The sequence below is a fragment of the Leptonychotes weddellii genome, chromosome 14 (assembly GCF_054177405.1).
Source record: "Leptonychotes weddellii isolate Sample4059 chromosome 14, ASM5417740v2, whole genome shotgun sequence".
Classification (NCBI taxonomy): Eukaryota; Metazoa; Chordata; class Mammalia; order Carnivora; family Phocidae; genus Leptonychotes; species Leptonychotes weddellii.
In genome coordinates, this window is record NC_138382.1 from 37,101,812 (window position 1) to 37,125,001 (window position 23,190).

Here is a 23,190-nt window from a genome sequence, read left to right on the forward strand (position 1 = left end):
AAAAAAAAAGCCTAGGTTGTGGACCAACACAAATATCATTTACCTAATAAGCAATGATCAAAGTTCTTGTTTAGTTTTAAAGCTATGAAAGTAGGTGATGAAGTCCCCCCCCACCATATCACTGCTAAGATTATTTAGTCTGACTTTAAAGCAGTACAGGGGCGCCTGGCTGGTTCAGTTGGGAGAGCCCTGCTTTTTGCTCAGAACCCTTAATGCTCCTCTAGGTCTGTTCTGTGATCAGAGACCTGATGGCCTGGGCAGCTCTGGCCTTCATCACTGGGACCTTGTTCACACTCTCAGTGCCATAGTGTCCCAGCAGGGAAGGGCATCCTGGCCTTTTCTTAGTCCACCTTGTCAAGGTCCTGATACTTGAGCTCTGGAGTCCCTGGCTTTCCAAGGCTGCTGCCTGTGACTGATGGAGGAGGAGTCGTGGTATAGGGTTCTTGAGGACCTCATCGTGCCTGACTGCCTAGCAGTACATCCCGATGGGGGAAGGGCATCTTGCCTAGAAGCCTGCTAGGCTCAAGAGCAGGTCTTTTAGGTTCTCTCAAAGCCATTGAAAGACTGGGGTCCAGGTGCTTTAACTAGATAGACTTTAGGAGCTGAGTCTGTGTCCCCACAGTGGAATGATGTGGCCATCATGCTGAGAAATATTAACAAGGAAGTGTCCAGCTGCTGCAAATTAGCAAAGCTTCCCTGAAAAGTCTGCCCAGAGGTTGCTGTTTCTCCACCATTTTGGAGCTGCCTGAGGCCTGAGCTCTACCGCTGAGGACTTCTGAGACCCAAATCTGTGGGAAGTGGTGCAGTTGCATCCCAGGGATGGTATACTGGATGTGTCTGAGCCTCAGGCACTGATCGATAAGGGCCGGCTGCCGCAAGTCTCAGACTCCAGTATTATCCCCTGCCCTTTAGGAGCTAAGTGACATTGGGCAAGACACAATCTCTCTAAGCTTCAATTTCCTTGTCTGAAAAATGAGGATAAAATACTTGTTTTGTCTACTTCACAGAGAGGTTTCTTGTAACATCAAATAATCCTTATTCTTCCTGGCTTTATGAGGCACTGGAGGTATCAGATAAGTGTGTGAAATAAAAGGAAATGTGGGTGAAAATATTTTGTCAAGGTTGAAGGGGCACACAAGTGTAGACATCACTGCTTGTGACTTTTTAATAGTGAATACGGGCTAAAATGTCATCATTTTTATGTTCAGTGAGAACAACCAACAGTTTCGAGCCTCTGCTTTTGTATGTGAGCCTTTGGGAAAGAGTAGTAAGTCACACACAAGCACCTTAAGTCTGGAAAGGCAATTTTTGTGTGGTGAGCTCCAAAAAAATTAGAAGCCAGTGTCCTTTCACTGTGGCTCTTTTCCCCTAAGACTCACACTTCGATTCTTGCTAATCTACCTCTCATTGGAAATGTGTAAGGGAAAGAATGTGGGTCCCCTAGCTCAGGGCTGGAGATAATTGGCAGAACACAAGAGGAGAGTCTGTGATCAGGGGAGGGTATAGAAGAGAAAAAGAGGGACCTGGGAATTGGAGAGAAGAAAAGACAATGTACAAGGAAAATCAATCCTCCTGATTGTGGCATGTAGAGAGAAGGGACTAAGCTATAAAAATGGAAAGTGGGGACCTCAGATTCAATCAATCAGATGCCATGTGGACATAGCTTTAAAAAATGAGGCTATTATCGCTCAAGTTCATTTGACAGAGCTTACATGTAAGAGTTCAGTGATGATCACTCTTGTCCACAATCGTAGAATAAGGTGCCAAAGTGATTTATCACTCCGCTCTTCTGATATACCCCAACTTTAAGAAGCATCTATAAATTTGGATTTCACCTTTAAAAACCCTTATGTTATTGTAAATGAGCCCAGTATCTGGCACACAGTAGGCATTCAATAAGTATTTGCTAAATAAATGAACTGAAAGGATGTAGACCTACTTATGTTAATTTGTTGTCATGGAGTTGGAGGGTTCAAGGCTGGAAAAGAATACATTGCCCTCCTTACCCTTTTATTTCCTTAAACAAACATGAGACTCTCAATTAAGACTCCTCCAGTCTTTGTAGATAACTTAATAGCTGGTGTTCATTTAATGATTGTTGTGTTAGGCACTATGCTAAGAAGTTCACGTGATCTCAGTCAATCAATGTAAGTGAGAACATAATTACCCAACTTTAAGGATGGGAAAAGTAAAATTCAGGGAGGCTACCTTTAGAAAAGTGAAGTCACTCCACAAAGGTCCCACAGCTGGTAAGTTGAGATCAAGTTAACCGATTGCATATGGTTGTCTTTAATAATTTTATTTTAGTAGAAGGACACTAGGAAGTGGAACAAGAATTGTAACTACCCTTTTCTAGGTGCTTAGGGCCAGAGGAAAGTGTGTATAGAGGGTAAGCTATCATTAAAACCTGGACACTTACCTGTTGGCAGTGACCTTAGGAATAGATGGAGGAGGGGCACCTGGGTGGCTCAATCAGTTAAGTGTCTGCCTTAGGCTCAGGTCATGATCTCAGGGTCCTGGGATTGAGCCCTGTGTCAGGATCCCTGCTCAGCAGGGAGCCTGCTTCTCCCTCTCCCTCTGCCCCATCCCCTGCTCGTGCTCTTGCTCGCAAATAAATAAAATCTTTAAAAAAAAATAGATGGAGTGACTAGGGCAGAGACTTTCCAATGCTTTTGATGCAACCAAAGTAAGAAATGCACACACACATAATCATGCACACACAATCTCACACAGGCACAGTCCCACAATTACACATACATACATACATACATAACTGAAATAAAACTTTCATTAAGCAACGCTTACTGTTACTATGTGTCTCACTTCTCCTTCCCTTCCATTCTATTCTACTCCAGTATTTTTCTTAGTTGGCGCACAATGTTACATTAGTTTCAGGTGTACAACAGTGAGTCAGCAACTCAGTACACGATGCTGTGCTCACCACAGGTGTAGCTCCCATCAGTCACCATGCAATACCATCACAGTATCATTGACTCTATTCCCTATGCTGTAACTTTTATCCCCGTGACTTAGTCATTCCATAACTGGAAGCCTGTGTTTCCCACTCCCCGTCACCTATTTTCCCAGCCCCCCAGTTCCCTCCTCTCTGGCAGCCATCAGTTTGCTCTCTGTATCTATAAGTCTAATTCTGCTTTTGGCTTGTTTATTCATTTGTTTTGCTTTTTAGATTCCACATAATGAGTGGGATCATATGGTATTTGTCTCTGTCTGACTTATTTCACTTAGCATTATACCCTCTAGGCCTATCCATGTTGTTGCAAATGACAAGATTTCATTCTTTTTATGGCTGCATAATATTCCTGTGTGTGTGTGTGTACCACATCTTTTTTTATCCAGTCATCTATCAGTGGACACTTGGGTTGCTTCCATATCTTGGCTATTGTAGATAATGCTGCAATAAACATAGGGGTGCATATATCTTTTCAAATTAAGGTTTTCATTTTCTTTGGGTAAATACCCAGTAGTGGAATTACCAGATCATATGGTACTTCTATTATTTTTTAATATTTTATTTATTTGAGAGCAAGAGAGCATAAGCAGGGGGAGTGGAAGACGGAGAGGGAGAAGCAGGCTCCCCGCTAAGCAGGGAGCCTGATGTGGGGCTCGATCCCAGGACCCTGGTATCGTGAGCTGAGCCAAAGGCAGACGCTTAACTGACTGAGCAACCCAGGCACCCTGATACTTCTATTTTTAATTTTTTGAGGAACCTCCATTCTGTTTTACTTTCTTACATTATATACAAAAATAAACTCAAGATGGATTAAAGACCTAAATGTGAGACCTGAAGCCATGAAACTCCTAGAAGAGAACATAGGCAGCTATTTCTTAGACATCAGCTGTAGCAACATTTTTCTAGCTATGTCTCCTAAGGCAAGGGAAACAAAAGCAAGAATAAACTATTGGGACTTCATCACAATAAAAAGCTTCTGTACAGCAAAGGAAACTATCAACAAAACAAAAAGACAACCTACTGAATAGGAGAAGATATTTGCAAAGATATATTCAATAAGGGGTTAATATCTAAAATACATAACTTATACCACTCAATGTCAAAACCCCCCACATAATCTGATTAAAAATGGACAGAGGACCTGAATAGACATTTTTCCAAAAAAGACACACAGATGGCCAACAGACACATGAAAAGACACTCAACATCACGAATCACTGGAGAAAATCCAATCAAAACCGCAATGAGATAACACCTTACATGTGTCAGGATGACTAGAATCAAAGACCAGAAATCACAAGTGTTGGTGAGAATGTGGAGAAAAAGGAACCCTTGTGCACTGTTGGTGGGAATGTAAATTAGTGCAACCACTGGAAAACAGTATGGAGGTTCCTCAAAACATTAAAAATAGAAATATCTACTTCAGTATTTTAAGTGCTGGTTGGGACACACTTAATTGACCTCACATGCACTCCTAAGTTCTGATCTGCCAGTTTGAAAACCACTGAGCTAGAAGGTAATAAAGGTGATAGAAGGGGTACAGACTTTTGATTCATTCACACAGGGTGGGGCTTGAATCCCAGGCTGCTGTTATGTTAACTGTGTGGGCTAAATCAAGTGACCTCTTCTTTGAACTTTAGTTTCTCATCCACAAAATGGGGATAATAATACCTACCTCAAAGGTTATTGAGAATGGCAAGCATGAACATAGGCACCTATACTGGTACCTAGTATCTCTCAGAAGTATGATGATAGCGGTTTGATGAGGCATTCAAAAATGAAGAGTGCCAGGGTGCCTGGATGGCTCAGTTAGGTAAGTGTTTGATTCTTGATCTCAGCTCAGGTCTTGATCTCAAGGTCATGAGTTCAAGCCCCGCTTTGTGCTCCATGCTGGGCATAGAGACTACTTAAAAAAAAAAAAAATCGAGTTCTGGCCCTGGCACTAGCCAGCTGTGTGAGCTTAGGTAAGTAATGTCTCTAAACTTCTAAATCACGTCATTTCTCTAAGCTTCATTTACTCACCTGTAAAAAATACCTACCTCATGTGATTTTTTGAGAAGTGTAATCATATACATGTAAAGCCCTCACCACAATACCTGGTGCTTAGGAAGTGCTCAATAAATTATTGGCTTTATTAGCTCTTCGACAAATACATCTATTATTGTTCTGGAACCCTCTAGACTAGGTTACAATATTTATTTTGACAAGACAAACTCAGGATTTTGTGTGTATGTGTGTGTAATCAAAACTGCTCTTTATTTTGCTCATCAGTATTCTCTAGAGGCCAAATCAAACTTGGCTGCAGCAAAGGAAATCATTTTTGTAAAAAAGGTTAGATCCAAATTGGATTCCCTCTCTTCATTCTTCTTTGAAAGTATTTCCACAAAATCCAATCTTTGGCTTGACATTAGAGGCCTTCTTTCAGTTTGAGTAGACTTTACCAAAAAAAAGGAAAAACAGAACAAAACAAAAAAAACCATGACTCTACACACCAAGTAGTGGGGAGTGAGTTTAATTTTTTGAGTTCAGCTAAAGAACGCTTATTGCATGGTCTCCTGCCTAAAGCCTTCCTTTTTCCCACTTGTGTGAGGCAGCCTTTAAGATGGCCTCTAATGATCAAAACCTCATGGTATTCATACTCTGTGTAAACACTCCTCCTGTTGAGTGTGGGCTGTACTTAGTGACTCACTTCTAACTAAGAAGATAAGGTAGAAGTCTCAATGTAGGACTCAGAGAGTCGGTCATAAAAGGCAGTGTGGCACCACCTCTCTCTTCTGCATTCCTTGCTCTGGGAGAAGCCAGCTGCCATGTTGGGAGTAGCCCCACGGAGAGGCCCATGTGATGAGGAAGTAAAGCCCTCCTGTTAATAGCCACGTAGGTGAGATTGGAAGCTGAATCCTGCAGCCCCTTCAAATGACTACAGCCACAGCCAATAGTTTGACTATGACTTTACCAGAGATGCTGAGCCAGAATGACCCAGCTAAGCTGCTCCCGGATTCATAACTCTCAGAAACCGTGAGATGCTAACTGTTGTTTCAAGCTGCTAAGTTTTGGGGATGGTTTGGTAGGTAGGAATAGATCGTGAATATACTGCCCTTGAATCTTGCTTCCCACAGCATCTCAGTGTCAGGTCAGTTAGTTCATTATTCATTCATTCATTCCCTCATTCATTCCATGAATGTTTATGAACTCCTTGCTACTTGTCGGGCAGTGTAACTACCTTCAGATCCTCACTTCGAGGAGCCTACGATCTAGTGGTAGAAATACTATGCGCAGACCAACAGTGAAAGTGCTGGGTGCATGTGAAATGCCACCCATGTGGTTTTGCAAGAGGGCTTTGGGGACTCGGAGGAGGGAATGAGAACTTCCAGCTTGACCAAAAGAAAGGGGGATAGAAGTAAGAGATGGCACTTGACTTAAGCCTTGACACCAAGGTGTGATGGCTTTGTCATGTGTCAACTTGGCTAGGCTGAACTACATTCCCCAGAATTCCCTTTCTTCTATGTTTTGGTTTAGGGTGAGGCACGAGGGAGATTCAGAAGCAGCAGCCATTTTGTAGTGCACACATGTCATTGCTGATCTGCTAACTTGTTGGTGTGAGGCAGCACCGAGCCTGTGATTGCTCTACCTTGCCCTGCATCCTCCTTTAGCTTTCCTGACTTCTGGACGAGGCATGTACATTTAGCTCTGTGATAAAGGGCTTTGGCTTCTGAGGAATAGTCTCCTCACCAAGGTGAGAGGCAAGAGCAGACTAGGTTTTGATCGTTCCTTGTGCCTGGGGTGCCAGCCTTCCTGACTGCCTGCCACGTGGATTTAAGCTCCAGGCTCAGATGACAGTCTTCTAGAGACTGCTTCACCAACTCCCACAGTTGTGGAAGCTAGTTCTCTGTGACATACATGAGGTACAAGGTGAAGAGGTGAAAGAGATGATTCAAGGCAGAAGGAACACTGTGAACAAAAACACAGAAGGGAAAACGTAGGACTAATACAATTCTTAACCACTGACACACCCTTGGTACCCTTTAGTTACTGAATTATGGAGACTAAGGGGATGTCTGAGTGGATCTTGAGGTGCTTAAGAGCATTTGGGCCATCAAAGATGTGACTATTTCCCAACTGGAACGAAAGTGTTTTCTACTTTAATAACTTGTGCTCTTTCCACATGGGGGCCCAGTGTACAATGGCTACAAACAGTAGTCCCCTTGATAGTGTATGCAGCCTGTTGATTGAATGGGTTGCCCCAAAAGATCTTGGAGACAGCCTTTTCAGCAGACATTGATGTCTGACCTCATGCTATCCCCAATCCAGGCTCCAAACAGTTATGTGGGGTGCCTTTGGAAAGCACCAGGGTGCAGTAGCCAGGATCCATGTTCGCCAAGTCTTCATGTCCATCTGTACCCACCTGCAGAACAAGGAGCATGTGATTGAGGCTCTATGCAGGGCTAAGTTCAAGTTCCCTGACTGCCAGAAGATCCACATTTCCAAGAAGCAGGGCTTTCCTAAGTTTAATGTGGATGAATTTGGAGACAAGGTGGCTGAAAAGCAGCTTATCCCCAATGGCTGTGGGGTCAAATATATTCCTAGTCATGGCCCCCTGGACAAATGGCAGGCTCTGCACTCATGAGAACCTCGGCCCTACTCCCTTTTTATTCATGCCCACCAATAAATCCTACTTCCTGTCAAAAAAATTTTTTTAACAACTTGTACCGTCATATTGATGCATTCCAGCTGAATGCCAGCTCTGAAGAAAATATGCAAGGGGAGTGCGATGAAGAACAAATTGTTTAGTGTGACTGGAACATTGGCTGGCTTGGTGTGTGCCTGTAGTTTTCAACCCCAGTTACTCAAGTCAGTGAAACTGATTTAACCTGTTGTGTCTTATGTGGCTATAGTCAAAATAGCTATTAAAATGGTTCCATGGAGAAATGCAACTTAATCCAATTATAGGAGACCAGGACCCTATCCCTTTACTGAATGAGGGATCAGAAAACAGGAATTTTAGCCTCTATTCTGCCACTGACACACTGTGATCTGGCAAGTCACTTACCACAACTCATCCTGAAGCCAGAATGTGGTGACTTGACTTAGGCTTTTCTCTCTGCAATTTTCTGGAGATCTGGAATGCTTTTCCATTCCTTAAAACTATAGCCACTAGTCCCTTCAACTCTGGAGTCAAGACAAATTTCACTCAAAAAGCTTGCTTTGTACTTTCCTGCCTTGAAACCACAATTTTACTCCTACAATTCCTTGTTATGAGTTGCCTTTTTCTCTCTCTAGATACCATCACAACTCTAAGTTTATCCCTCCTTTTGAGTGACTTGATCTCTCGGCAAATTATTTACGAGGTATTTCTTTTATACCTCATAAGGTCCCCTGGTACTTAGAAATCTGTATACAGCAGGTGCCTATTAAATACTTAAATATTCCTATATCATTTGGTAAGTTTTCCAGTTCCAAAGGAAAGTCAAGCAGGACATTCTAAAGTAAAATATTTAAGGGTTTTGGATTGCATACAGCTCTGTGTTGTCTCTGCCTCGCTTCCACTAGCATGAATAATTAAGAATAGAGTTGGACCCCTGTGTGTGCATGCCCATAATAGCATTTGTGTGCATATAATAATGGTGTATAAATTAACTTCTTTTGCTCCAAATGAAAAGGCAGCCTTGTTCAATGATGAGTAAGTATGAATACAAAGAGCATTTCAGCATCCTCAGAGCCATTAATATCTCTTGGATAATATCTCAAACTATAAGAAATTAGTATTTGCTATTCAAGAGAAATTCAAATCATAAACAAAAAATATATATATGTAGTCAACCCTGAGATCCTGAACAGAAAGGACTATAACCAAAAATCTTAAGGCTTTTGAAATTACTATGAGGCAACTTTTCCTTCTTTAGCCTGGAAATTTTCCCAAAAAGTGAGGTAGGTTTTTCATTTCTACTTGCCTTGTTTTTGTATTTAGGAAATATATATTTAATTGAATTTGAATACACTTGCTGCAACCATGGGTGAAAAAAAATTAACATATACACTTAGCATGACCTTGTGAAGCATACAAAGCAGAACAGAATAAGAATTATTCATCCTCATTCTATTTCCCTGGAATAAATCCTAGGTTGGTCCACTGTTATTAAACCATTTTTCAATAATAGTTCATCTGCCAGCATTAGCGTGAATAAATTTCTCCTCACAGTATAGGAAGCAATTCACCACTTTCTTTATCTTTCTTAAGCACATCCAATCCTTCAACAAGTTCACTTGTCCACTTGTCCACTTACACATACAACTAGGTATATATAGCTCCTAATTCTTAGCAAACTTCTCATTCCTCAATACAAAAATGTCTCCATCTACCCCAGTAGATTTAGTCAGAATTGGTCTTCTGAGTCCATATTTTGCCTCCTGTAGATTTCCTTTCATAAAGAGCATCACAGAAGCTTTATTCATTAGCATTCTGAGTTGGTCCTCTAACATAGGGGTAGCTCTAATGCAATTTATATTCAGTTCATCCCATGCTTCTAGTCCTTTACATCAAGCCCCCCTATTTGTGCTGAGGATAAGGGAGCCAATTGGAAAAGGTTTTGAACCCTTGGCAATTTCACCGTAAAATACACCAAAATGCTATAATCTGTATGCAATCTTCATTAAGAATTTCTACCACCTGCTTGCTGAAGCCACAGCACAGCTCCACTCATAATCACCATGCAGGGGGTAGCATTAGTTAACGTCATTAGACAAATGTTGAGATCTTCTTTTGCATGTTCATTAGCACCAGGTGGGAAGAAACTGCTAGATCCAGGCGTGGAACTTTGGGGGCTAACTCGGGCTTATACATTATTTAATCAGCCAACTTTTTGAGCATCCACAAAAAACCAAAAAGGCTAGACTACCAGTAATTTTCTGTTGTTTTTTCCAGATATGTTAGGGACAGTGTCAATTTTCAGCTTCACTGAGGGTGATCTGTAGGAGCTGTGTGGGCATTGAGCAAATCACTTAACCTCTGTGCCTCAGATTCCTGGTCTATAAAATAGGGATGATAATTTTATCTACCTCCTGGGGTTGGTTTGAGGATTAAATGAGTTCATACAGATAAAGCACTTTGAACAGAGCCTGGCGAGCTATTATCATCTTCTTCCTCCTCATCTTTGTTTTGCTAACTCTGCTTTACGCTGTTCCTTTAAACACTGGGGACCCCACAGTGCCAAAATGGGGAGGCAGGGAGTGATTGGACCCTGAGGCTCTGAAGAAGCACAGCAGCTTCTCTTGTTTTTTTTGTTTTTTTTTTTTCTTGTTTAACCTTCATTCTTGGGGCACTTCCTAAATGCCAGTCACTATGCTAAGCTCTTCACAGACATTTTCTCATGTAAACCTCAAAACAAGCCTAAAAGGAGAGACACTACTGTAATTACCATTTTATAGATGAGGACATTGGAGTTTGGAGAAGTTAATTTGCTTATGCAATTAAGCTCCACAGTCTCTAAGAAGTGGATGGCTTTCTTATATGTCATATTAACTTTGCTTTAGGGATTATAGTCACCTCAAGACTAGTTATGATGAGAACTTTGAGAGCTGAAAGGACCTTTGCCCTTGATGTAATCCACACGAAGGAGTTAAGGCTCGGAGAAGTCAAGGACTTCACCCAAGGTCACACAGCCAGTTGTGACCAGCTGTGACCCAGGACTTTAGCAGGGATCCCTGCCCCTACAATGCACTGCTTTTCATCTTCATGTTGTTTTACATAATTAATAGAGCTCTTCAAGTGTGCAAATACTTAAAAGTATGCATTCCTCTCAGGGCATGAGTTTCTTCAGCATGGAAATCATATACTTAAATGGAAAATTAACTGAAGGGAGAAAAGAAATACTTGGGAGAGGTTTTTTTTTATTTAAAATTAAACACAATTGCTTTAAGTGAGCAACATCTTAAAAGATGGTATTAAAGTCCTACCCTAGAAGCCACAAATATGATAATAAAAGGTTTACAGTACTTGTTATACTAGACATTCTTCAGTTCCATGTTTCTTTCCTGTGTTTTTAACTAGCGTGGAACTGAGGGAATTAAGTATTCTTTCAGTTTCTCTTAAGCCTTTTCCTGCTTTAAACCTGAATTCCTGGGGTGCCTGGGTGGCTCAGTCATTAAGCGTCTGCTTTTGGCTCAGGTCATGATCCCAGGGTCCTGGGATCGAGTCCCAAATGGGACTCCCTGCTCAGTGGGGAGTCTGCTTCTCCCTCTCCCTCTCCCACTCCCCCTGCTTGTGTTCCCTTTCTGCTGTCTCTGTCAGATAAATAAATAAAATCTTTAAAAAAAAAAAAAACACCTGAATTCCGTATGGCAGAGAAGAAAAGGGACTTCCTTGTTCCTGCATTCACCCCATCCCCTGCCCCACATGGCTGCACACACACACACTTATCCCTCTCAGAATGAAATCTCCTCCCTTCTTTCTCACAGCCTCCCCCCTTGCCCCCAAATCCCCCCCCCAAAAAAACCCCTAAACCTCAACATTTGGCTCAGTGACATTCTCTCAAGATCAAAGTCAAATGATAATTTCCATGAAAATCAAAGTAAGGTCAGTCTCTCTCCCTCTCTCCCTGGAAAGCCTGGGTTTCCAGCCTGTGAAAAACTAAAAATTCCACACTTCCCCCTCTTCTTAGGCTGAAACTCTCTGCTCCCTCTTCCTTTCTTCAGGTGTCTCTTCATTTCAGCACATTTCTGCTTTTCTGCAGAGACGATGATAGAAACTTTCAGCGTCAAATCCAAGACCTAGCTACTGTTAGTGTCTCTCTTTTCCTGGGATCAGCAATGCCTGTGAGGCTTGAGGTGAAGATGGGACAAGAGGACCAGAATGGAGAGAGGGGGGAGGTTGGAACAGAAAGAGGGGGACAGGAGATACAGTGGTTAAGGTAGGAAAGTCCTATTTAGTGACTTCCTATAGGTCAGGCATCGCCGTACAGGTAAGAAACATATTCTTACTTTACATGTGAGTGGCCTCAAGTTCACAGAAATGGTTTAAAATTTTCAAGGTCACAGAGCTTGTGAATGGTCTAGTTAAAATACTAACCCAAGGCTGTCTGACCTCAGAGTCCAAGTTTTGTGCAAAGATGTGAGGTCAGTGACAAATATGGGGAAGAGTGGAAGGGGCTCTGTGCAACACCAGGATCCCACCATTACATATCTTCATACATCTTTATAATGAATTACCCACCTGACCTTGTTTAGCACAAATGATGGGCCAAAAGCAACTGCAAGCTAGACTGTGGACAAGGACTCTGCCCCCTGTCATCGCCCCACCCTCCCTCCGTGCTCAATCATACATATGCCCAAGTAGCTCCTATATTGCAGGGGGACTCGGGAGGTTGTGGTTTCACTCTTAAAGTGGAAGGGCCCATTCTGAAATCATTGCTGCTGTCCAGGAACCCTCCTATAAAGTCACTAATTGAAGCGTTAACTGATAATAGGACTTCATACTTCCCTTTTGACCAAGACGTCATCTGAGAAGTTTCACGCAAGTGAAAATAATTTTCCTCCTCAAGAAATGGCAATAGTAATTCTGTGCTTTGTTAGGAAATGCCTTCAGAAAGGAAATACAGTTTTTTTTTTATTTGAGAGGAAAATATCAAATAACTAACACAGGAAATCTCCCTAGAGTCTACCTCCAGTAGGAAAGCTCATTTTATATTTTGCAAGTTTTATGAGAAAAGCATTCAACTTTAATAAGTAGCTATTTGAGTATTATTCCTTGTGTGTGAAATTCATTTGTTGAGACTAGCATAATACCATGGGATGAAGACTGGTCCCAATAGGAGCTATAAGTCATCCTAGGGATTATGACATGAAATGTTCAGATATCCAGTATTAAAAATGAATGTTTTCTTTTGCTACTTTTTGGCCTAGTGGGGAAAAGAAAGAAAAGTACCCTACAGATTCCATTAAAACAAACAAACAAACCAAATCCTAGAGTGTATATTCAATAAAATCTTGGCTTGACACAGGGTCCTGAGTCGGTAATATGAATCAGCAAGTGGTTTTCCTGATCTGATTGGACAGGAGTATAAGGAAATGGAAGGCAAAACAAGCCTTTAATGAGCACCCTACCCTTGCCTATTGCCGTGTTACATTGTAGCACTCTTTCAGCACTACTCTGGGCTTAGCTCTGTGACCTGCTTTTTGGCCCATCTGACTAACAAATGTGTTACAAGTAGAGACCTGAGAAGTGTTTCAGTTCCCACTTGTTCTTGTATTCTGCCATAGCCATGAGAACATGTCTGGGTTAGTCTGCTGGAAGATGAAACACACACAAAACAAAGCTAAGTCACCTGTCACCCCAGCGGAGACGATCCTAGATCAGTCAACAACCAGACGATCGTCCCACACATTAGCAAGTCCAACCAAGACCAGCAGAATTACTTAGCTGAACCAAGAGCAGCAAAGCTTCTGAACACACCTTTTGGAGGCAGGAGTAATAAATGTTTGTTGTGTGGTTTGTGGTGGTTTGTTATGCAGTGTTATTGTGGCACTAGATAATGGATACAAAACCCACAGTTAGGAAATAGTTTCTGGATATCAAAACATATTGTAAGTTGTGTTGCATGTTATGTGAAAGCCACAGTAAAGATTTGTGTTAAGATAGACTGTAGCCCTGTATGGGTAAACCACAGCCAGGTAAGAAGGGGAAGGATTCTCACTTAAAAGGTAAGCTCATTTCCCTTCCAATCACTCAAGGAAAAGGAGTATCTCCCCAAGTGGAAATGAAATCTAAGAGTAAGAGTCATAGTCAGGTAGGCGCTATGACAGGATCTCTCCTAGGAGAGTATTTCTCTAGGGTCCATTCAGAATGACTTCTGCTTTATGGGGATTAACCAGGAGCTGAGAAGTGAAGGGTTCAGGGGTTTTCACATGACAACGATGATGATGATGGTGTGTGACACTTTATTGAGCAGGTTGCTTATTTTGTCCCAGGGGATATACTCAGCTCTTGATATGTATTAGCTCATTCAATCTTCATACCAGCCCTATCGGGTATTACTTTTCCTCCATTTTATACATGCTGCAGTTGAAGCCCACAGCTATCATTAAATAACTTGCCAAAGACAAATAAAGAACAGAGCTGGGTGGTCACCAATCTGACTCAAGGACCTCTATGCCATCGGGCCAAGGAACCACACATCAGACAAGTGGGGTTGGGGCCAGACTTGATACTTTGTAAACTCAGTTGTTGTTAGCCCATGTACTCTGTTTCTGACTTGGAATGGGAAGGAATTTCATCCCACCATAAGGCCAGTATCATGGTGGCAGCAGGAAGGGAATAGGTAGAGAGAGCTGGAGTGAGTGAGAGAGAACAAAAGAAAATTCCAATGGGAAGGTCAAGTTGGGGACAAGGTCAAGTGCCCTTAATCAGGGGCTTTATCTCACTCTGTCCAAGATATTCTCAAACTGGTGCTGTTTCCTTAGAGTTTTGGGGTTTAATTTTATGGCAGAGACTAGAATTTCCTTATGTTTTGTACTTACTGGGCACTTTTCTAAGCATTTTACATATATTATGCATTGAATTCTAGCGACAACCCTTCAGTGATTAAAGATATTTTTTATCCCTAATTTTAAAGATCAGTGTGATTTGAAATGGAGTTTCTGGACTGATGGCAGGCTGTGAACTCTTTTCAGGCCTCAGTGAGATGAGAAATTGAGGTGAGAAATTGAGCAATGTTTTGCCTGTTGAATCTAATAATCTAGAACAAAATGAGTATATACTCCATAAGTTTATGTTTTCTATTTCATTTTCCTGGTAATTCATTTTAATGCATTTTACAAAAGCATTTTTCCTCAAATGGATTAGATATTTAAAAAATGGAGTTTGAGAAACACTTCTGGATAATAGGATTGAGGATCAGAGAAATAACTTGCCAAAGTTTTAGTCGTTAAGAGGCAGAACAAGACTCAAACTCAAGTCTTAATCCAATGCCCATCAGATCATTTTATTATTAAAATTAACATCCAAGTTGATTAAGACAGTGTCTGCCCGCATCTGCCTATTTAAACAATGATGTGAAGTTTGACTGGGGGTGGAGGCACTGGGGCCTTTCTATTGACAATCAGTCAAGTACTTACAGAGCATAGAAATAGGACTTGTGAGCTGAACTTTAAAAATCAAAAGAATGCCACCAGTGTGAACCTGTAATACGCACAGTGATAACATGATTCTTGCAGATCACTTGGAAATACCAGCACAGAGCTTTTTCCTTTGCTCCTTCTGCAACTCCCTCAAGGAGAAATGTAGGAAATACAGAAAATTCTCATTTGAGAAAAATTTTCTAACAGATCCTACACCAAGTGAAACCGTTGATTTTGTGATCTTAAATTCAAAAGCCTTTCTTCCCATCATCTGTTAAAGTAAAACTGTGCCTTGATTATAGCCAGTAGTAGTAGATCTACAGGGCTTTGGAGCCAGACAAACCCAGACTTAGGTCCTGCTTTTGCCATTTTTTTGTTTTGTTTTGTTTTTCCTCTGTAACCTTGACATCAAGCTAACCTTTCTGGACTTTTTTTTCTCATTTATAAAACGTGAATAATTCATACCTCCTAGGATTTTGAGATAATTTAATAAGGTAACTCGTATAAACTGCTCTCATCAAGTATGAAGTAAGAGGATAATTACATCAAATGCCCCCAAACCAAATACATTTAACCAGCTTGTTTGAGATCCTTTCAAATGCTGTGGTTGTACAATCTCAAAATAATTAACTAAAAGATTTTTTTTTTTAAATTTAGTTATTCAGCAAGTAGGTTTCTTTTCAGCGAGGAGTAAAACAAGGTCATCTGACTCAATTTTAAAAATTGAATTAACTGAATAGTTTGCATGTTTTATTTCCATATGTAGAGAGTCTAATAATTCAGGATAATTCTGGTCTATTGTACACTGAAAACTGGTTTCATTAAATTTGTGAGGTACTCACTTTTGTGGATTACTGATAATCTTATCTCACAGGGATGTTGGGAGAGCCAAATTAGATTATGTAGTATATAGTTTCTGGTACATGATAAGCCCTGAATTAGTATATTTTTCCTGTATTCCACTTTATTTACAATTGCTGCTGTTTTTAGGTTGATGTCACTTTATAGCATTTGATTAGGTACAATGATTAGCACCTTGGTCAACTTTTTTACTTCAAGACTTAACAGAATGAAATTATTTGTACTGTGCTGGTGGAAATATGGGCACATGTGATTTAAAGCCATTATGAATTTGCCTTAAAACCCTATGGTGAAATTTCTTCAAACGAATGATAAGAAAACCTCACTGATACACGATCCTCAAGGTCTGCACCCCAACCAGTTTCTGAACTGGTATGGAGCCTTTGGCATTTCCTCAGTAATTGGCCCCTAAATTGTGTCAACAAGTGCTTGTGTACCCTCTATAGTTTTCCCTAACCTTTAATCGTTCCAGCATTCTTTTCCGAACAAAACACAAACCTGTGCTTTAGATCATTAATTGATTTTCCTTGTGACATCCTGGGGATCTGAAGTCTGAAGTCTCTTTCGGGAGCTCATTTCAGGCAACACTGGAAAGGATTTCAGAACACTGTAGAGGACCAGTTAGAAAACCAGCTGCAAACATTGGGTAATTTTATTTCCATCCTCCTCTGGCTGTTGCTTTGGTGGAATCTACAGATTTTAGATCCTTCCAGAGCACACATAATAACAAGATTGCAGGATTGTTTAAGCATTAAATGAGATTAGGTATATAAAAGTACTTTTTAAACTATCAACCATAGACAGAGGATATACAAAGTTCAAATATTGTTATTTCATAGGATGCTTTTACTTCTCTGTGGTTCTTTTATGGGCACAAGATGGCTGCTGGGGCCAGATGTCACATATTTATTTATATGACTCTGTCCCAAGCTAGAAGGGAGGAGTGGAAGGGATTTTTCAGAATTTTCTTTCTTTGTATCAGGCAGGAAAATCTTTCCAGAAGCCCCCCAATCCAGCAGATTTCCCTTAAGTTTTCATTGACCCAAATTAGGTCACATATTCGTCCCTAAGGGAGGATCATAGAATTACCCATTCCAGGCAAGGAGAAACAGGATTATCATGATTGGTTTAGGCCAAAAGGGCACAAATGGTCTGATTTAAAGATCTTTGATATTTAGCCTCTTGTCTTAAGAGCCCAGCATAGCTCTTTTGGGCTCCCTTGCTTCTTGGCTCCTAGCCTGCTTCCAGTGGATATTTCTCTTAACACTCCCTGGACATCTTGACTATATGTTCTGATTTTTCCTCTTAAAATATACTTTTCAAAGAAGGAGGTATACAATCTCAAAAAAAAAAAAAAATCCTTCAGGTGTGCCTGAATTCTGCTACATGAACTCTTCTGTGTATGTCTCCTTCTCTGTACCTCTTGACCATCCAGGCCAATATGGAATTGATGAGATGTGATGAACTTTGGAATCAGTTGGACCAGAATTTTAATCCTATCCCTCTTACAACTTAGTTAAGTCATGGAACCTCTTTGGACCTCCATTTCCTCATCCGTACAAGGAACATAAAATGTCTACTTCAAAGGATTTAGTACAAGAATAGAAAGTACCTGACAACCAAAAGAAATGATCCATTTTTTGTTATTTTCATCATCAAGTCACACATCAGTTGCTATGATTGCTGTATCTCAAAGCCCAGTCAAATTCTTCACTCAGCTCACTTGAGTTGGAGACTTGGTTTTTGATGACTTATTCTGGCTTTAACACTGTACTCCTTTAAGGGCACACTCATTGTTTCCAATATTCTGTTGTTTGCTGGTTGCAGTACAATTCTGGATAAAAGGGTCTCAGACCCCTGTGCCCTAGTCTGAAAGACATGACAATAATAAATGCTTGTGAAAATAAAAAAGTAAGATAAATATAATGAACCTATAAGAAAGTGCAATAAGGATCAGCAATTGCAGTCATAACAGACTGGACAGGTGGCTAATTGCAGTGGGTAACCTAGGCTTTAGCAACTTGAATAGCAACAAGGACAGTAAAACTTCAAAAGACGACATTATGCAGTATTGGTAAAGAGAGCAACTGAAACAGAGAGATCAGGAGAAGAAAATGGATCAAAAGAGAAAGGGACTTGGGCATGACCCAAGCTATTCCAGTAAATGAACTATTGAGAAAGACCTGGAAGCACAAAAGATATTCCTTTATTTCCTTTATTTATTTTTTTTTAAGATTTCATTTATTTATTTATTTAGAGAGAGAGAGTGGAGGGGAGGGGCAGAGGGAGAGAGAACATCTCAAGGAGACTCCCCGCTGAGCGTGGAGCCTGTGCTGGGGCTTAATCTCACAACCTTAAGATCATGACCTGAGCCAAAATCAAGAGTCAGATGCTTAATTGACTGAGCTACCAGGCACCCCCCCCATTTCCTTTAAAAGATAATGAAACACTTATAATTAGCTGTATTTGTTTAATTTAGATACATAGTAGATTTATGTTATCTTTTTCTTGGTGTATTGTTACACCAAGTATTTATTTTTATTTCATTTTTGGATACATAGATCTTCAAAAGAAGCCAGGTAACATCTAATACAGTTCAATCTGGCTCTTGCCACTAATTATCCCTAGTTGTGTTCATCTGCACTCCTACCTTCACAGGGCTAAAGTGAGGCGAAATGTCTCACCAGGGTCTTCTATCTCCCACCTTACATTCCTGGGGAAGATCTGCATCTTATGGTATTGGTGTTAAGAGTCCACGTTGGGCGCCTGGGTGGCTCAGTCGTTAAGCGTCTGCCTTCGGCTCGGGTCATGATCCCAGGGTCCTGGGATCGAGTCCCACGTCGGGTTCCCTCCTCGGCGGGAAGCCTGCTCTCCCTCTCCTACCCCCGCTGCTTGTGTTCCTGCTCTCGCTGTCTCTGTCAAATAAATAAATAAAATCTTTAAAAAAAAAAAGAGTCCACGTTTCTTCTGACTTCAATTACTAGTATGCAGCCCTGTTTCCATTCATCCTCAGACTTTTCAGCTCCCTCCTTGGCTTTTCTGGCCTCTACCCAACCAATCCAGGGAACAACAAATCCTCGGAACCAATCCTCTGTGGAGCCGTGCCCTGGGTCCCAGTCTACTTTCAGGTCTCATTCCCAGCTTCAAACTCTGAATTTGACCTGCTGCTCCCTGAGTTCCCGGGCCTCCCCAGATTCTGAGCTATATTTTGGTTCAACCCCATTCTTGCAATAGTGAGAAACCTGAGAGGGAAAGAGAAACCAGGATCTCACCAACACTTTTCCACTTTTTTGGGCCCCGTAGTCCTACAGGCAAGGCCCAACACTGAGATGGTGAGGATGAAGCTTCGCACCAAGTGGTTGTTTAGAAAATGCTCCCTTTTTCTGTTATTAGTATACTCCTCTCTTTCTAACTTTTTTTTTAAAAGATTTTATTTATTTGAGAGGGAGGGGGGAGAGAAAGAGAGAGTGAGCACACGCGTGCACATGAGCAGGGGGAGGGGCACACGGACAAGCAGACTCCCCGCTGAGCACAGAGCCTGACTCAGGGCTTGATCCCGGGGCCCTGAGATCGTAACCTGAGCTGAAGAGACACCGACTGAGACACCCTGGTGCCCCTCCTTAACTTTTAAAACAAGTGTAACCCCTAGATCAGAACATCAATTTTATTTCTATGGGATCTCAAGAGGAGTAGCTTTAATTTCATCACATCTAAATGATGATAATAACAGCAACCTTTCATTGAGTGCTTAATCGTGATAACTAATATATTCATTACTCAAAACCTCTGAGGTATCATTGTTGTCATCCCCACTTTACGTATGAGGAAACTGGGAAACAGAGAGGCCAAGTAACTTCCCCAAGATCACACAACAAATGATTGCCTGACAGGATTTGTATTTGGACATTCTGCAGTCTGCGGTCTTAAGCATTATGTCACATGCTTCTAGATCTTTGATATGGTCCTTGGTATAAATAATTAAATAAATCATAGAGGATATGCGAACTATGAATTTTGGTGGAGATTTTTTAAGTTTGGAGATTTTTAAAAAATTTTTGCATGTGAAAATAGGTAATTCATCCTTTAATCAAAAGGATGATGCATTGAGATGTGTGATGATGCTCTGAGAAGCACATAGTCTATCTATAGCCTGAAGTGTAAAGTCATTTATATAGCCTAGATGATTACAAATACAAGGGTGCTCTGGTTGCCTTCAAACTTCAGGAAAAGCTAGAGGGCATGTATAGAAGGTAAGTGTGGGATACTATTTTCAATGCCAGCCCTCCCCAGCAATGCTTCTTTTAATAATTATGATGGTTAATAGCTGTCATAACTCCTCATACGTATATAGTGTTTTACAGTTTATAAAGCATATCTCCATGATTTATTTCCATTTTTGTCCTCCTGATATTCATTTGTAAAATGACAGGTCAAACAGCTCATTTAATTAAATGAGCAAACTGAGGAGTAAAAAGATTAAGTGACTTGTCCACAGTACATCAATAGTGGATGATCACAGCAAGATAAGTTCCTCTGCCACACACCCTCAACCCAGGTGTTTGTTACTAGACCAGACAAGTCCCAGATATATGAACTTAAAGGAGCTTTTAATATCTACAAAATAATCATTGGATTGAAATGTTTAATAGCTAACTGAAACATGATGATAGAAGTTTTTCTATCTACTCCAGAAGTGGTCCACATCACTGTGATTTTAGACTTACCTTTATGCTGTAAGTATATGGTTTCTCTTCTGTTATGAGAGGACATAATATTCTGAGTTAACAAATGGGGACCAATAGGAGAAGTTATTTTCAAGGCAAAACAAAATAGGGATCTGGACTGTGTAAGGAAAGCCTGCAAACAACAATAAAATACAAGACACTCAACAGGAAAATGGCAAAGCAATTAAAAATGGAAAACTTAAATGGCAATATTCCAGCCCACTAGTAATCCTAGAAATGCATTTTCTCCATCAGTTTGGAAAAAAATTAGAGAACTGCATAATGCCATGTGTTGGTGAGGATATGGGTAAAGGAATCTTCACACACAATTGACAGGAAGATGAATATTTTGGTTCTGCAACCAATTCTGATTCATGGGGGGAGGGGCACCCTGACACCTCCAAACAAATAATGTTCTGACACCAGCTGGGTGTCCTACCATTTAACTGTCTATCACAAAACAGTATCAGGTCCCTTGGGTTAAGGTGTCAATCCTAAAACCACCCCCACCACCACCACCTGGCCCCAATTCTGGCCAATGGCAAGCTCACCTGTGCTTCTCACCGAGTATAAGTCAGAGAGTCCCACAACCCCTTCCTCAGCTTCAATTAATTTGCTAGATGGCTCACAAAACTCAGAGAAACATTGTTCTTACTAGATCACTGGTTTATTAAAAAAGGATAAAACTCAGAAACAGCCAAATGGAGGAGATACAAAGGGCAGGGTATGGATAAAGAGTGCAAAGCCTCCATGTCCACATACACCTCTCACCCAGCACCCCGTGTTCACCAGCCCAGAAGCTCTTCAAACCCAGTCCTTCTGGGTTTTTATGGAGGCTTCAATTCATAGTCATGATTGATTAAATCATTGGCCATTGGTGATAGATTCAGCCTCCTTCCCTTCTACCCTTCCCAGGGTTCAGGGGTAGGACTGAAAATTCCAACCCTCTAATCACTTGATTGATTCTCCTGGCAGCCAGCTGGTGAGTACCTGTGGTTGCCTCATTACATAACAAAGGACACTTCTATCCTCTCATCACACAGGAAATTCCAAGGGTTTTAGGAGTTAGGTGCCAAGAACAGTGGAAGAAGACCAAATATGTATTTATTTATAAATCACAGTGTCACAGCAAACTAGCATAGCCATTCAGGAAAGTAGTTCTTTGTGTAATTAATATATATGTACTTTATACCCAGTAATCCTGCTCTTGGGTATAAATCTTAGAGAAGTCCTCAACCAATCTGTAAAGGAAAATGTATAGGGATATTCCTTGCAGCATGTTACTTAGGTTGGAGGAAACTCCAACTTTCGTGAGTCCTTCACTAAAGAATTAGATGAGTAAAATGTGTATCAAATGCATTTGATAGTGTATTATGACCTTGCTAAAAGCAATAAATACATGTAATTACAGGAATAAAAAATAAGTTTCTTGAATGAATCTTACTGAATGAAAAGTTGAATGAAAAAAGAAAGATTGAGATTTCAAATCCATTTGTGTAAATCACAAACACATACACAGTGGCATCTAAATACCTTCAAAGGTACTCCTCGGCTAAATCCCACCACTGTGTTTAGGCTTTTACAAAAGAAGGGAGTTCCAACTATCTTCAAATACCTTCTGTCTTCTGCCCTGCACAAATCCCCAAAGCAAGGCAACATCAAGGGTCCAGCTACTTGCCTGAAACACAAGAGAAAGGGAAAGATTCCGCAAATCAAGTCCAAATTAGTATCTCAGGATAGCATTCCAACTTTTCTCTAGTGAAGGAACTTGCACCTATCTTCCTGTCTTCTTTTCCTGACCTTGCTGCAGAAAAAAGAGGTACACACAACTAAAGACATTCTTAAATACATGCAAGTGGGCACCTTGGAAGAGGTGGCAGAATGTAAGTTGAGATAGGGATAAAGGAGAAAGATAAGTAAATTCAGAATGGGACCTGGCTTTAGCCGATGATGGTCATCCATGAACTAAAGAGAAAGACAACCTCTTTCCTCCTATGGCCTTTCCATAACCCCCAGGGCAGTCTTATTAATAACTTAAATTTCCTGCCAGGAGAGATAGATAGGTACTTAGAGGGAGATTTAATTTAATTGCAGAGAATGAGAGAATGGGCATTTCTGTACTTTTCAATTTGTCAGATAAAACTCCAACTTGCATCAAATACATGTTTCTATTCATAGAAGAGTCCTTTACTAAGCAGGTTTTCCAACTTTATAACTGCATGTAATGCCCTGTATAATATGTCGCCGTCTGTATCATGACCACTTGATGTCATCTTTAGCAAAAGGATAGAGGCACTTTTATCAGTTCCTTAAAAGAGCTTTAGAGAGGCACAAAAACAGACACATAGATCAATGGAACAGAATAGAGAGCCCAGAAATGGACCCTCAACTCTATGGTCAACTCATCTTCGACAAAGCAGGAAAGAATGTCCAATGGAACAAAGACAGTCTCTTCAACAAATGGTGTTGGGAAAATTGGATAGCCACATGCAGAAGAATGAAACTGGACCATTTCCTTACACCACA

At 40.8% G+C, this 23,190-nt stretch overlaps 2 long non-coding RNA genes and 1 other non-coding gene across 3 annotated transcripts in view; 2 read left to right on the top strand and 1 right to left on the bottom strand.

Annotated features, from left to right (window-relative positions):
- LOC145717028 (uncharacterized) overlaps nucleotides 1-23,190 on the bottom strand; it is a 560,651-nt gene that overhangs the window by 434,292 nt on the left and 103,169 nt on the right. The window lies entirely within an intron of this gene.
- LOC145717027 (uncharacterized) overlaps nucleotides 1-23,190 on the top strand; it is a 245,233-nt gene that overhangs the window by 105,111 nt on the left and 116,932 nt on the right. The gene's annotated exons all lie outside the window — the stretch shown is intronic.
- On the top strand, nucleotides 7,099-7,233 carry LOC115940816 (small nucleolar RNA SNORA70). Its single transcript, XR_004075543.1, has one exon. It is a non-coding gene; the product is annotated as a small nucleolar RNA SNORA70 (small nucleolar RNA).